Source organism: Triticum urartu, unplaced genomic scaffold (assembly GCF_056163025.1).
Source record: "Triticum urartu cultivar PI428250 unplaced genomic scaffold, HENAU_Tu73 scaffold2, whole genome shotgun sequence".
NCBI classification, from domain to species: Eukaryota; Viridiplantae; Streptophyta; class Magnoliopsida; order Poales; family Poaceae; genus Triticum; species Triticum urartu.
Window position 1 is genome coordinate 9,431,413 of NW_028260368.1, and position 17,666 is coordinate 9,449,078.

The window sequence follows — 17,666 nt, forward strand, 5'->3', positions numbered from 1 at the left end:
AGGATCCAGAGAGGTGTTTTCATAGTCATCTCCGAATATTTGCCATCTCGGAATATTTTCGATTTCATTTTTCTATGATATGTCTTTCTATATGAAAATTGGTTATTTACGATGTACGATGATCCCTGTTAAGCATCCATGGCTGAATGGTTAAAGCGCCCAACTCATAATTGGTAAATTTGCGGGTTCAATTCCTGCTGGATGCACACGAACGGGAACATTCCATAAGTCTATTGGAACTGGCTCTCTATCCATGGAATCTCATCCATCATCCATACATAACGAATTGGTATGGTATATTCATACCATAACATAAGAACAATAAGAACTCGAATTCTTATCGATACTGGAACTCAGAGCATAGGAGGGAAAGTCGATTTATGGATGGAATCAAATACGCAGTATTTACAGAAAAAAGTCTTCGTTTATTGGGAAAGAATCAATATACTTTTAATGTCGAATCGGGATTCACTAAGACAGAAATAAAGCATTGGGTCGAACTCTTCTTTGGTGTTAAGGTGGTAGCTGTGAATAGCCATCGACTACCTGGAAAAGGTAGAAGAATAGGACCTATTCTGGGCCATACAATGCATTACAGACGTATGATCATTACCCTTCAACCGGGTTATTCTATTCCACTTCTAGATAGAGAAAAAAACTAAAGGAGAATACTTAATAATACGGCGAAACATTTATACAAAACACCTATCCCGAGCACACGCAAGGGAACCGTAGACAGGCAAGTGAAATCCAATCCACGAAATAATTTGATCCATGGACGGCACCGTTGTGGTAAAGGTCGTAATTCCAGAGGAATCATTACCGCAAGGCATAGAGGGGGAGGTCATAAGCGCCTATACCGTAAAATAGATTTTCGACGGAATCAAAAAGACATATCTGGTAGAATCGTAACCATAGAATACGACCCTAATCGAAATGCATACATTTGTCTCATACACTATGGGGATGGTGAGAAGAGATATATTTTACATCCCAGAGGGGCTATAATTGGAGATACTATTGTTTCTGGTACAAAAGTTCCTATATCAATGGGAAATGCCCTACCTTTGAGTGCGGTTTGAACTATTGATTTACGTAATTGGAAGTAACCAATTAGGTTTACGACGAAACCTAGAAATCGATCACTGATCCAATTTGACTACCTCTACGGGATAGACCTCAACAGAAAACTGTTGAGTAACGGCAGCAAGTGATTGAGTTCAGTAGTTCCTCATAGAAAATTATTGGCTCTAGAGATATGGTAATATGGAGAAGACAAAATTGTTTGAAGCACGCACAGAACCGGAAGCGCCCCTTGTTTCAAAGAGAGGAGGACGGGTTATTCACATTTAATTTGATGGTCAGAGGCAAATTGAAAGCTAAGCAGTGGTAATTAAGACCCCCGGGGGAAAATAGGGATGTCTCCTACGTTACCCATAATATGTGGAAGTATCGACGTAATTTCATAGAGTCATTCGATCTGAATGCTACATGAAGAACATAAGCCAGATGACGGAACGCAGAGACCTAGGATGTAGAAGATCATAACATGAGCGATTCGGCAGATTTGGATTCCTTTCCTATATATCCACTCATGTGGTACTTCATCATATGATTCATATAAGATCCATCTGTCTAGAGATCGTCATATACATCTAGAAAGCCGTATGCTTTGGAAGAAGCTTGTACAGTTTGGGAAGGGGTTTTTTGAGAGAAAAGAAGAATCTACTTCAACCGATATGCCCTTAGGCACGGCCATGCATAACATAGAAATCACACGTGGAAGGGGTGGGCAATTAGCTAGAGCAGCAGGTGCTGTAGCGAAACTCATTGCAAAAGAGGGTAAATCGGCCACTTTAAGATTACCATCTGGGGAGGTCCGTTTAGTATCCCAAAACTGCTTAGCAACAGTCGGACAAGTGGGTAATGTTGGGGTGAACCAAAAAAGTTTGGGTAGAGCCGGATCTAAGTGTTGGCTAGGTAAACGCCCCGTAGTAAGAGGGGTAGTTATGAACCCTGTGGACCACCCCCATGGGGGCGGTGAAGGGAAAGCTCCCATTGGTAGAAAAAAACCCACAACCCCTTGGGGTTATCCTGCGCTTGGAAGAAGAACTAGGAAAAGGAAAAAATATAGCGATAGTTTTATTCTTCGTCGCCGTAAGTAAATACGTAACTAGGAATATGGAAAATTGCATTTTTGGAATTTGCAATAATGCGATGGGCGAACGACGGGAATTGAACCCGCGCATGGTGGATTCACAATCCACTGCCTTGATCCACTTGGCTACATCCGCCCCTTATCCAGCTAAAGGATTTTTTTCTTTTTTCCATTGATCATTATTCTATTTATTCTGACCTCCGTACTTCGATCGAGATATTGGACATAGAATGCCACTCTTTAAAAAGGAAAAAAGGAGTAATCAGCTGTGACACGAAAAAAAACGAATCCTTTTGTAGCTCATCATTTATTGGCAAAGATAGAAAAGGTCAATATGAAGGAGGAGAAAGAAACAATAGTAACGTGGTCCCGGGCATCTAGCATTCTACCCACAATGGTTGGCCATACAATCGCGATTCATAATGGAAAGGAACATATACCTATTTACATAACAAATCCTATGGTAGGTCGCAAATTGGGGGAATTCGTGCCTACTCGGCATTTCACGAGTTATGAAAATGCAAGAAAGGATACTAAATCTCGTCGTTAACTGAATTCTGAATAGAAAGATTAAGAAGAAAAAAAGATTCAAAATAAAGTAAAGGTAGGCGGGGAATAACCTTATTTATGACAAGTTTCAAACTAGTAAAGTATATCCCTAGGATAAAGAAGAAGAAAAGTGGGCTAAGGAAACTCGCAAGGAAAGTTCCAACCGATCGTCTACTTAAGTTCGAGAGAGTTTTCAAAGCACAAAAACGTATCCCTATGTCTGTTTTCAAAGCACAAAGAGTTCTTGACGAGATTCGCTGGCGTTACTACGAGGAAACTGTTATGATACTGAACCTCATGCCCTATCGAGCATCTTATCCCATCTTAAAGTTGGTTTATTCGGCAGCCGCAAATGCTACTCATTATAGGGATTTCGACAAAGCGAATTTATTTATTACTAAAGCCGAAGTCAGTAGGAGTACTATTATGAAGAAATTCAGACCTCGAGCTCGAGGACGTAGTTTCCCCATAAAAAAAAGCATGTGTCATATAACAATTGTACTAAATATAGTAAAGAAATCTAAATAACCTTTAGATCCATCTAAGATTTCGATTCCCAGTAAAAAAAATATAGAATAGAAAAATATGGGACAAAAAATAAATCCACTCGGTTTCAGACTTGGTACAACCCAAAAACACCATTCCTTTTGGTTCGCACAACCAAAAAATTATTCTGAAGGTCTACAGGAAGATAAAAAAATAAGGGATTGTATCAAGAACTATATACAAAAGAATAGGAAAAAGGGCTCGAATAGAAAAATAGAATCAGACTCAAGTTCCGAAGTAATTACACATAATAGAAAAATGGACTCAGGTTCAAGTTCCGAAGTAATTACACATATAGAAATCCAAAAAGAAATCGATACGATCCACGTCATAATCCATATTGGATTCCCAAATTTATTAAAGAAAAAAGGAGCAATCGAAGAATTAGAGAAAGATCTACAAAAGGAAATTAACTCTGTAAACCAGAGATTTAATATTTCTATCGAAAAAGTTAAAGAACCTTATAGACAGCCTAACATTCTTGCAGAATATATAGCTTTCCAATTAAAAAATAGAGTTTCATTCCGAAAGGCAATGAAAAAAGCCATTGAATTAACTAAAAAAGCAGATATAAGGGGAGTAAAAGTAAAAATTGCGGGTCGTCTCGGAGGAAAAGAAATTGCACGCGCCGAATCTATTAAAAAGGGTAGACTTCCCCTCCAAACAATTCGCGCTAAAATTGATTATTGCTGCTATCCAATTCGGACTATCTATGGAGTATTAGGTGTAAAAATTTGGATATTCGTAGACGAAGAATAAGTAATCTTGTCTTCGGATTCTGTCCATTGATAGAATAAAAAATGACAAGAGACTTTTTTCCTGAAATCCCTGCAAAAGAAGAAATTATACCTCTTTCTATAAGATTTAATGAAAATTGATAAATCATTTAATATAATTGCTATGCTTAGTGTGTGACTCGTTATTTTTTTCTTTTTTTTAAGAAAAAAACTTAGTAATTATAGAAAATTAACTAATAACCAACCTATTGCTTCGTATTGTCGAGATCCTAACTAAGAAACAGTCACTATATGAATAAATACCTCTATCATAACATAAATGAGTAGATGTGTCATATAGTTGTAGCAACTGCAATTTTTTCTCTAAAAAAGAAAAGGGATTCTAGGTTGTGAAGCAAAACTAAAGGGATGTGGATAAAGGGAGGGATGATAGAAAGAAGGAAGAGGAAATAAATAAGATATAGGATTCCACTATGTATGGTCTATGAATTACATCATAAAAGGCAATGTGATAAAGCATCAATATAATAAAAATAATAGAGAATTAAAAATTGTAACTTGAAACAAGAACTACAAATTTAAAGCAATAATAAAGAGCCGCCCGGGTTAATAAAACTGAGAAAATTAACTCGGAAAGAAATTTTTTGGAAGCTCCGTTGCGGGATTCAGACCTAACCATTCAAGGAGAAGCAGTGGGAACGACAGAACCTATGATTCCATAGGATTTTATTGAAAAGAATCCTAACACTTCATTGGGTGGGATGGCGGAACAAACCAAAAAAATTGTCTTATTTGGTAAGTTTATAAATTAACAAATAAGACAGGAAAGAGTAAATATTCGCCCGCGAAATTCTTATTGAATTAGAATACTTTACCGCGATTCAATAAGAGTAAAAATAAGGATTTTTTTAAGAAGGATTACATTATCTATAAATATAGAATTTAGATAAATATACACACACATCTGGATATATTCTAGATCTTCTTTTTTGACTATATATTATATTTTTCTGTTTTAACAAATTCAATATAAAAAAAACCGAACTTTTTCTATTATCTATTAATGTGTATCTATCCGTACCGTAATATTTTGGAATATTATGAATTAGAGAAATTTACATGCTTTCTGATTCCATTCGCGAGGAGCTGGATGAGAAGAAACTCTCATGTCCAGTTTTGCAGTAGAGATGGAACTAAGAAAGAGAACCATCGACTATAACCCCAAAAGAACCAGATTTCGCAAACAACATAGAGGAAGAATGAAAGGAAAATCCTGCCGAGGCAATCGTATTTGTTTTGGTAGATATGCTCTTCAAGCACTTGAACCCGCTTGGATCACGGCGAGACAGATAGAAGCAGGACGAAGAGCAATAACACGATATGCACGTCGTGGTGGAAAAATATGGGTACGTATATTTCCCGACAAACCGGTTACACTAAGACCCACGGAAACACGTATGGGCTCGGGAAAGGGGTCCCCCGAATATTGGGTATCCGTTGTTAAACCTGGTCGTATACTTTATGAAATGGGGGGAGTATCTGAAACTGTAGCTAGAGCAGCTATCTCCATAGCTGCCAGTAAAATGCCCATACGAAGTCAATTTATTCGATTAGAGATATAGAACCCTAAAAGGGGTATGGAAGATAAAAAAAAATGCTCGGTTTTTCTTTCTGGAAAGACAATATTTCTTTCATCCTTTTGCATTGAAATAACAAATTGAAATCAAAATAATATGATTCAACCTCAGACCCTTTTAAATGTAGCAGATAATAGTGGAGCTCGAAAATTGATGTGTATTCGAGTCATAGGAGCTGCTGGTAATCAGCGATATGCTCGTATTGGTGATGTTATTGTTGCTGTAATCAAAGACGCATTGCCCCAAATGCCTCTAGAAAGATCCGAAGTAATTCGAGCTGTAATTGTACGTACATGTAAAGAGTTCAAATGCGAAGACGGTATAATAATCCGCTATGATGACAATGCTGCGGTTATAATTGATCAAAAAGGCAATCCAAAAGGAACTCGAGTTTTTGGCGCGATTGCCGAGGAATTGAGAGAATTGAATTTTACCAAAATAGTTTCATTAGCTCCTGAAGTATTATAAATACTAGTAGGCGAAATTGAGACCAAAGAATTAATTTAGTAGATTGTGTTTTACGTATATGTTTTAAAATCCAAAATGAAAAAAAAAAAAAGAAAACATGTTGATTATAGAAAAATTAGGAGGAACCTAGAATTAGAGTCTTATGGGCAAGGACACTATTGCTGATTTACTAACCTCTATAAGAAATGCGGACATGAATAAAAAAGGAACAGTTCGAGTAGTATCTACAAATATTACCGAAAACATTGTTAAAATACTTCTACGAGAGGGTTTTATTGAAAGTGTTCGGAAACATCAGGAACGTAACAGATATTTCTTGGTTTCAACTTTGCGACATCAAAAGAGAAAGACTATAAAAGGAATATATAGAACAAGAACCTTTTTAAAGCGTATCAGCCGACCCGGCTTACGAATTTATACCAACTATCAAGGAATTCCTAAAGTTTTGGGTGGAATGGGAATTGCTATTCTTTCTACTTCTCGAGGAATAATGACAGATCGAGAAGCTCGACTAAACAGAATTGGGGGAGAAGTCTTATGTTATATATGGTAATCGCCCCGCCTATAGTGCTCGAATTCTATCTCGCCCTTCCTATTTTTAAAATAAAAATAGAAAAATAGGAGAAAAAAAATATGACAGAAAAAAAAAATAGGAGAGAAAAAAAAAACCCGAGAGAAGCAAAAGTAACTTTCGAAGGTTTAGTTACGGAAGCCCTACCCAATGGAATGTTCCGCGTTCGGCTAGAGAATGACACCATCATCCTAGGCTATATTTCAGGAAAGATACGGTCTAGTTCTATACGAATACTGATGGGGGATAGGGTCAAAATTGAAGTAAGTCGTTATGATTCAAGCAAGGGACGTATAATTTATAGACTTCCCCATAAGGATTCGAAGCGTATCGAAGACTCGAAGGATAGCGAAGATTTGAAGGATAGCGAAGATTTGAAGGATACCAAAGATTCAAAGGATTAGGTTTTTCTTTTTTTTTCTAGGGTAATAAATTCTAAGTTCTAAAATTCAAGCGAAGAGACTTATTTTTTCCAAAAGATTAGATTCATAGTTTAAAAAAGGATACGGAAATATGAAAATAAGAGCTTCCGTTCGTAAAATTTGTACAAAATGTCGACTGATTCGTAGGCGTGGACGAATTAGAGTCATTTGCTCTAATCCGAAGCATAAACAAAGACAGGGGTAATCTTTCGAAAAAGAACTTTACTTTCTAAAAAGTAAAAAAAAGTACCCGCGGAAATGTTCCAATTCCAAATAAAATAATTTCATTTAAAATAATTAAAGTAAAGGGTTTATTTTACCCTGAAACGGATATCTTTGTATCTTTTTTTCTTTTTTTTATTTCTAACTCATATTTATGAGATAATAAAATATGGCAAAAGCTATACCAAAAATTGGTTCACGTAAGAAAGTGCGTATTGGTTTACGTAGGAATGCACGTTTTAGTTTACGGAAGAGTGCACGTAGAATAACAAAAGGGGTTATTCATGTTCAAGCTAGTTTCAACAATACCATTATAACTGTTACAGACCCACAAGGTCGGGTGGTTTTTTGGTCCTCGGCCGGTACTTGTGGATTCAAAAGCTCAAGAAAAGCATCACCCTATGCTGGTCAAAGAACAGCAGTAGATGCTATTCGTACAGTAGGTTTGCAACGAGCAGAAGTTATGGTAAAGGGCGCTGGTAGTGGAAGAGATGCCGCATTACGAGCCATTGCCTAAAAGTGGTGTGCGATTAAGTTGTATACGCGATGTAACACCTATGCCGCATAATGGATGTCGACCGCCTAAAAAAAGACGTCTGTAAAAGAATTAACCCGCTTTCAACTTTCATTTCAAGAGAAATAAACGATTCAATGATAAAATAATAATACTAGTCTATTATGGTTCGAGAGGAGGTAGCAGGATCCACTCAAACACTACAGTGGAAGTGTGTTGAATCAAGAGTAGATAGTAAGCGCCTTTATTATGGTCGTTTCATTCTGTCCCCGCTTAGAAAAGGTCAAGCGGACACCGTCGGTATTGCCTTGCGAAGAGCTTTACTTGGAGAAATAGAAGGAACATGTATCACACGTGCAAAATTTGGGAGCGTGCCGCACGAGTATTCTACAATAGCAGGTATTGAAGAATCCGTACAAGAAATTTTACTAAATTTGAAAGAAATTGTATTGAGAAGTAATCTCTATGGAGTTAGAGACGCATCCATTTGCGTCAAAGGTCCTAGATACATAACTGCTCAAGATATCATCTTACCGCCTTCCGTAGAAATCGTTGATACGGCACAACCTATAGCTAACTTGACAGAGCCCATTGATTTCTGTATTGATTTACAGATCAAGAGAGATCGTGGATATCAGACAGAACTCAGAAAGAACTATCAAGATGGAAGTTATCCTATAGATGCTGTATCCATGCCTGTTCGAAATGTGAATTATAGTATTTTTTCTTGTGGGAATGGAAATGAAAAACACGAGATACTTTTTCTAGAAATATGGACTAATGGAAGTTTAACCCCTAAGGAAGCACTTTATGAGGCTTCTCGTAATTTGATTGATTTATTTCTTCCTTTTCTACACGCGGAGGAAGAGGGCGCTAGTTTCGAAGAAAATAAAAACAGGTTTACTCCACCCCTTTTTACTTTTCAAAAAAGATTAACTAATCTAAAGAAAAACAAAAAAGGAATTCCATTGAATTGTATTTTTATTGATCAATTAGAATTGACTTCTAGAACGTATAATTGTCTAAAAAGGGCCAATATACATACACTATTGGACCTTTTGAGTAAGACTGAAGAAGATCTTCTGAGAATTGACAGTTTTCGTATGGAAGATAGAAAACATATATGGGACACTCTAGAGAAGCATCTCCCAATTGATTTACTTAAGAATAAACTCTCGTTTTAAATCCATTGCAATTTTTTTTCTTCTTCTTTTTCGAGTTAGAATAAAAAGAAAACAATTTAGCATCTTTGGTACAATCTATATTTTCGCGAAATGGATCATAATAAAATGGATTTTAGGTATCTAGGGAAGATTCACTTGGAAGTAACTATTTCCTAGATACCTATGGTACTTCACGGTTGAATGAATCAAAAAATATCTAAAAAAGACCTAAAGTTAATGATTTATCAATGGGTAATGTTGCTCCAATACCTAACCAAAGAGCTACTACAGTACCGATTAAAAAAACGGTCGTAGCTACTGGGCGGCGAAATGGATTTTGGAATTTATTGACATTCTCTAGAAAAGGTACTGTCAATAAGCCTGTTGGCACAGAAACCATTAAAAGAACGCCCAATAACTTATTGGGTACCGTACGGAGTATTTGAAACACGGGAAAGAAGTACCACTCGGGTAATATTTCCAGAGGAGTTGCAAACGGATCTGCCGGTTCACCAATCATTGATGGCTCGAGAACCGCTAAACCTACATTACATGCAATAGTACCTAGAATTACTACTGGAAAAATATATAAAAGATCGTTGGGCCATGCGGGTTCCCCGTAATAATTATGTCCCATCCCTTTAGCTAATTTAGCTCTTAATACAGGATCATTTAAGTCTGGTTTCTTTGTTATTGGGATAGGTGAACTCTTTAGGATCCATCCCCCAAAGGAACCGGACATGAGAATTTATCATCATCCGGCTCGAGCAAGAGTGAAAGAAATAAGACCGCGGAAGATCCTTAATAGAATTAAGGTTTATAATGACTCAATGACTCTAGGCAAGAAAAGCTTTATCAGATTCTCTTTTCCGAAGTTGCACCTACAACTACTCATTGAAAATAATCCTATTCTTATGGGTAAATGCTCAATATCCAAGTGGGCTTACAAATTTGATCATGATCAATTGCTTTGTGGATTGTCTCATGTCTCTTGATTAGTTGGTATTTATCCCCTCAATATCGCAAGTTTCTTACCTCCAAACAAAATATTTACTTGTTACTAATAAAAAATCAAAAAGTTTAGCCTACATTCTTCCTTAGATCCCTTCTTTTACTCCGATAGTATTGCGGATCACAATCGATGCAAAGAAAATGAATGCATTTCCATACTATAATAAAAAGGTAAGTGTAATAAATAGAGAACTGGATCATGTCACATGACTTATTCCATTTCTACTCTATGGGATCTTACGGAGCCTGTTCATGGATGACATGGTTGCGGTATGATCATAGAAGATATTCTCCTCAAGTGAACCAGCCTATCCTTCCTAGGTAGGGGACTTACATGTTGATTGGATGCGGAGACACCTTTGGTTGTGAATTCTAATGTGGCAGATCCAATTCTTTATCTGCATGGCCAAATCAATAATTCAAGTCACACACTCCCATAATCCGCCTTTTTTCTTTCGTAAAATTAACTTCAACTATTTGTATTGTATAAAAATACTTTGGAGTTGAAGAGAAGTATCCAAATGACATGTGTTATTTTACAATAACCCATGCTTGTAGCAATGAAATACCAAAACCTACCCGATATGATATATGATAATTATAATTCTCTATGATATGCCTTCCCTATAAAGGACCCGAAATACCTTGCTTACGTATCATTGGAAAGTGCATTAACATAAATACGGCAGTAAGCAGAGGCAGTACAAAGGTATGTAAACTATAAAAACGAGTCAAAGTGGATTGGCCCACACTAGCACTTCCGCGTAATAACTCCACTAAAGGCGATCCTATTACCGGAATGGCGTCAGGTACACCTGTCACAATTTTGACTGCCCAATAGCCAATTTGATCCCAAGGCAAAGAATAACCAGTTACACCAAATGATGCAGTCAAAACAGCCAAAACCACACCTGTGACCCAAGTTAATTCGCGGGGTTTTTTAAATCCCCCTGTGAGATACACACGAAATACATGCAGGATCATCATTAAAACCATCATACTTGCTGACCATCGATGAACTGATCGGATTAACCAACCAAAGTTGGCCTCGGTCATTATGTATTGAACCGAGGAAAAAGCCTCTGTAACGGTTGGTCGGTAGTAAAAAGTCATAGCAAAACCGGTAGCGACTTGTACTAGAAAACAAGTAAGTGTAATTCCCCCTAAACAATAAAATATGTTGACATGGGGAGGAACATATTTACTAGTTATATCATCTGCAATTGCCTGAATCTCAAGACGTTCCTCAAACCAATCATATACTTTATTGAGATAGGTAACTAACCCGAGTCCCCCTCTAAGAGCCGTATATGAAAATTTCATCTCGTACGGCTCAAGCAGAAACACAAAAATTTTCAACGAATATTAGAAAAAAGGTTCAAAACTTCATCAGCCACTGAATTGGGTCGATTTGCCTTGAAGATATCAAATAAGAAAAATCCGGAATATCTTCTTTGTGATGATAATGCCAAAAAATCTCAAGTTGGCGCGTCTTTCTTTCTTCCTTTCCCTTATGTTGGTCATTAGAGGCTTCTTGACTTTTCTCTTCCCTATAAAGGATTTGTTTTTTTATGCGTAATATAGAAATTATCTTGTTGAGATCCTATGAATCAGTTCAATTAAAACCTTAGATTCATACTAGAGCCACGATGATTTAGTCTCAAGCTAAACAAAAGGCAAGGGTTCTTCGAATAAGAACCGCTTGATAATCATTTATTGAATCAGTGTAATGACTCGACAAAATCGAGAGAAAAAAAGTTGTCTTTTGGGCAAACAAAATTGGAAGGAAGAAAATTTCTTTTTTATTTTTATTTAAGAACTACTTGAATTTTTCAGTCTGGTTGCGAGGTCTTAATAGTGAGTATGAATCATAGTTCCATTTTTTTTTGATCCACTCTATCTATTTCGTGTTCCAGATACTAGAATAAATAATATCTGACGAATTAGAATCATCTTGATAGAGATAACAGGCCCTTTCTATGTATTATCAATAGGATCAATTCTAACAAGTCACACACTCATATTCCAGAGATACCGAAACAAAAAAATTCCGCGGTCGAACTACCATAATATCTAGAAATGTAGATCTTAAACTAGAAAGGCTTTTTTGGATGGAAAAACTCTGACTTCCTAGTTTTAGTTAGTAGAAACCTAATTGGTTAAAATTCCGTCCAGTAAAACGGAAGAAGAATTATAAATTTCTAAAATGATAGATAGGAATATAGCGAATAAAGCCATTGCGATCCCCATAAAAGGAGTAGTCCCCCAACCCGGGGCGACTTTCCCATATTCCGAATTCAAGGGTTTCAGTAAACTACCTGCACCAGTTCGTTTTGGCCTAGGTTTAGAACTATCTTCAACGGTTTGTGTAGCCATAAATTCTATTTAATCATTGGTGTTGACTTTGTATACTATTCCGTTGTAGTTGTAAATACACGATCTTTTCGTAGATCCATTGTAATCTTGAAATTCTATAAAAATGGAAACAGCAACTTTAGTCGCCATCTCCATATCTGGTTTACTTGTAAGCTTTACTGGGTATGCCTTATATACCGCGTTTGGGCAACCCTCTCAACAATTAAGAGATCCATTCGAAGAACACGGAGACTAATTTAAGTAAGAAGTCTCCCAGATAGGGGGACTTCTTACTTAAATGAAATTATTTTATTCTTTTAGTTGGAGTTGGTGGAACCTTAGGTGGTTCTCGGAAGAAGATAGCGAAAAAAATTATCCCTAAAGTCGAAACTAAAAGGAACGTATAAACCAATGCTTCCATAGATTCGATCCTGGTTTATTTACAATTATAACTTCCACACCTATTCATTTGTCATTTGGGATAATTTCCCATATAAAGAAAGAAAAAGAGTCAAAGAAAGGATGGGAGATGTTTCCCATGTCAAATCAAAAAAGAGAGGTGAAAGATACTATAACAATGTGTATCAAACTGCCTGTTTCCTTGTAGTTGGATCTCCCACTTTTTGGAATGTTCCAAATTCCACTTGAGCATCCAAATCTGGATCAATACCAGCAAAAACATCTCGGAACAATGTTCTAGCGCCATGCCAAATGTGTCCGAAAAAGAAGAGCAAAGCAAAGGTAGCATGACCAAAAGTGAACCAACCCCTTGGACTGCTGCGAAAAACACCATCAGATTTCAAAGTAGCCCGGTCTAATTCAAAAATTTCCCCTAATTGAGAACGCCTCGCATATTTTTTTACAGTAGCAGGATCAGAATAACTTACTCCATTAAGTTCGCCACCATAGAACTCCACCGTTACACCTACTTGTTCAACACTATATTTGGATTCTGCTCTTCTAAAAGGAACGTCTGCTCTAACAATTCCCTCCTCATCTACCAAAACAACCGGAAATGTTTCAAAAAAAGTAGGCATACGGCGTACAAAAAGCTCACGTCCTTCTTTATCTCTAAAGACGGGATGTCCTAACCATCCAACAGCTATTCCATCCCCATTGTCCATTGAGCCTGCTCTGAATAATCCCCCTTTTGCCGGATTATTACCAATATAATCATAAAAGGCTAATTTTTCGGGAATTTTAGACCAAGCTTCTGATAAACTAAGATTTTCGGCTAAACCATTGCTAACTCTTCGATATATTTCTTGCTGAAAGTATCCCTGATCCCACTGATAACGAGTAGGCCCAAATAATTCGATTGGGGTCGTTGCTGACCCATACCACATAGTTCCAGCAACTACGAAAGCTGCAAAAAAAACAGCAGCGATACTACTGGAAAGTACAGTTTCAATATTGCCCATACGTAATCCTTTATATAGACGTTGAGGCGGACGGACACTAAGATGGAATAAGCCCGCTAATATACCCAATGTACCCGCAGCAATATGATGAGAAGCTATTCCCCCCGGAACAAAAGGATCAAAACCTTCTGCACCCCACGCTGGATTTACAGCTTGTACTTTTCCAGTTAGTCCATAAGGATCGGATACCCATATCCCAGGACCATACAAACCCGTTACATGAAATGCCCCAAAGCCAAAGCAAGCCACCCCTGCAAGAAATAAATGAATTCCAAAGATCTTGGGCAAATCCAAAGAGGGTTTTCCCGTCCGCTCATCAGAGAATATTTCTAGGTCCCAATATACCCAATGCCAGATCGCTGCCAAGAAACACAAGCCAGAAAACACAATATGCGTACCTGCCACACCTTCATAACTCCAAATACCCGGATTTGTTACAGTTCCTCCTGAAATACTCCAACCACCCCACGAATCCGTTATTCCTAAACGAGTCATGAAGGGAATTACGAACATACCTTGTCTCCACATTGGATCCAGAACAGGATCAGAGGGATCAAAAACTGCTAATTCGTATAAAGCCATTGAGCCAGCCCAACCAGAAACTAGAGCTGTGTGCATTATATGCACCGCAAGCAATCGACCCGGATCATTCAATACGACAGTATGAACACGATACCAAGGCAAACCCATGGAAATACCCCTTTAGCAAAGAAAAATAGACACGATGTCGCTTTATTTTATCGCATTGAAAAAGACTATCCATATCCTATGTACCTAACCCTTCTAGGGGATTCTGTGTCAGAAAGCGCGAATATTTATTTCATTCCATTAAAAATAAGAAGCCAATTCTGTTCATAAGAAGAAAGAGAAGCAGATCTATTCTATACTCGATAAGTGCCAATATGCAATGGGTAACTTGGCCAATTTGGAAAAAACGAAGAATAGATCGCTACCCCTCTTTGTTTAGCATTCAAATCACCCATTCCCTTTTCTTTATTCAATCTGTCTTACATTCCTTATATGTATAACCTTTCAATCTACGTATTAATAGAATCTATAATATTCATATAGAATAAGAATAAAAATTAAGACAATAAACTGCGGATTCTTTCTTTCTGTTCCATTCTTACGTTTCCATATTAAAGTGTGGTTTTCTTACTTAAATTTAATAATATTAATCTAATATGCCCATTGAATCTAATATGCCCATTGGTGTTCCAAAAGTACCTTACCGGATTCCTGGAGATGAAGAAGCGACTTGGGTTGACTTATACAATGTTATGTATCGAGAAAGGACACTTTTTTTAGGTCAAGAGATTCGTTGCGAGATCACGAATCATATTACAGGTCTCATGGTATATCTGAGTATAGAAGATGGAATTAGTGATATTTTTTTTGTTTATAAACTCCCCAGGCGGGTGGCTAATCTCAGGAATGGCTATTTTTGATACGATGCAAACGGTGACACCAGATATATATACAATATGCCTCGGAATAGCCGCCTCCATGGCGTCCTTCATTCTGCTTGGAGGAGAACCCACCAAGCGTATAGCATTCCCTCACGCGAGGATTATGCTTCACCAACCTGCTAGTGCTTATTATCGGGCAAGGGACACCAGAATTTTTACTAGAAGTAGAAGAGTTACACAAAGTTCGCGAAATGATCACAAGGGTTTATGCAGTAAGAACAGGCAAGCCTTTTTGGGTTGTATCCGAAGACATGGAAAGGGATGTTTTTATGTCAGCAGACGAAGCCAAAGCTTATGGACTTGTCGATATTGTAGGGGATGAAATGATTGACAAGCACTGCGATACTGATCCAGTGTGGTTTCCAGAAATGTTTAAGGATTGGTAGTGTCCGGATTTCTTGTAAAGTTATTTCACAGCTAAATTCGTGTTTTCCTCGATTTAATAGAAAATAGAAAGACTTCATGATGAGCAATCATCAGGTTAAGATGGATCTAAACCAATCCATTTTTTTTCTATATACATACAACATGCCGACGGTTAAACAACTTATTAGAAACGCAAGACAGCCAATACGAAATGCTCGAAAAACGGCCCGCGCTTAAAGGATGCCCTCAGCGTCGAGGAACATGTGCTAGGGTGTATGTGCGACTCGTTTCAGATCATGACTTCAAACAAATATAAAAAAAATTGAAGTATCCATGATTAGTACCAATGAATAGGATATAGCTACTCTATCCTAGATTTCTATGGTATATGGAATTTATGGTTTCCTTTGGTGCAAATCCAATTATCTAAATTGGAAATAAGAAGCAATTCTCCCATTGGTAGCAAATGGTTATCCATTAAGCGGAGGAAATAGTAATAAAAAGAAAAAGGGCTTATGCTCCTTTATCTTAAAAGAACGGACTAACAGGGTCAGCTACTTAGCCAACTTTCATAATTAAATACCGTCACTGTATGGATAACTCTTATTGTGAAAAGAGCTATTTACTCTATAATGGATAGGTAGAGCCAAAGAATGTGGGACTATACAAGTTCGCAATACCTTTTGATGAAAGAAAGGGCTCCGGTGTATAGAGAGGGCCTCACCGTTTAAAAGGGAAACCATAGAAACGATGGAACCCACTATTTTTTTTAGTATTATTAGAATGAATTTGTTATTTCGTATAGAAATAACTGAACGGAGTGGAATAAAAAATCGTGGTTGGGAAGGTTACTATAGCAAAAGCCCATTGGAATTATATTTTATATATCGGAATAATTAGTTTTGTTATTAATGAGAAAAAGGGTGGCTAAAAGAAGAGAAATCATTAGTTATTCATTAAGGTTAATTTGATTCAATGACCAGAGTTCCGCGAGGATATATAGCCCGGAGACGACGAACAAAAAATGCGTTCATTTGCCTCAAACTTTAGAGGGGCCTCATTTAAGACTTAATCGAATGATTACCCAACAGGTAAAAAGAGCTTTTGTTTCCTCTCATCGAGATAGAGGTAGGCAAAAGAGGGATTTTCGTCGTTTGTGGATCACTCGGATAAACGCAGCAACGCGGGTATATAAAGTATTCGATAGTTATAGTAAATTAATACACAACCTGTACAAGAAGAAATTGATTCTTAATCGTAAAATGCTTGCACAAGTAGCTGTATCAAATCCAAATAATCTTTACACGATTTCCAATAAAATAAAGATCATCAATTAAAGGTATAAATAAAGTAATATACTGGAATAATAAAAGATGAATTCCCGGAGAGGGAACTCCGGGAAGATACAATAAATTAAGATTAAGTGGTAGGAATCAACGAGCTGGATTACTTTCTTTATAATATATATAGGTCTGGCCCTTTCGAATTCGAATAAAACATCAACAATCGGAACTTAAGTTCCGGTTGTTGTTTCTTAAATTTTGGTTGTTGTTTCTTAAGTTTTCGATTGGAATTGTACTTTTGCGTTAATTGAGGAATATGTCTATTTTTTCTGGGTCTAGAACCTGTAATTATTGAAATTGACTGGGCTTGAAATTGCTTTTCGTTCTCATAGTTACGAAACGGTAAGAAAGATAAAATACGAGCCTGTTTTATAGCAAGAGTAATTAATCGTTGTTGTTTCAAGGTTAATCTATTTATTCGTCTCGATAATATTTTTCCTTGTTCACTAATAAATCTATTAATTAAACTCATGTTTCTATAATCAATTCGATCTCCCGGGCCAATCCGGGGACGCCTACGAAAAGGTTGTTTAGATTTACGAAAAGGTTGCTTGAATTTACGAAAAGTTTGCTTGGATTTACGAAAGGGTTGCTTGGATTTATTAAAAGTTTGCTTGGATTTACTAAAGGGTTGCTTAGATTTAAGAAAAGGTTGTTTAGATGTATACATGATTTATTCCTTATTTAAAAATTTGAAAATTTGAAAATTCACTT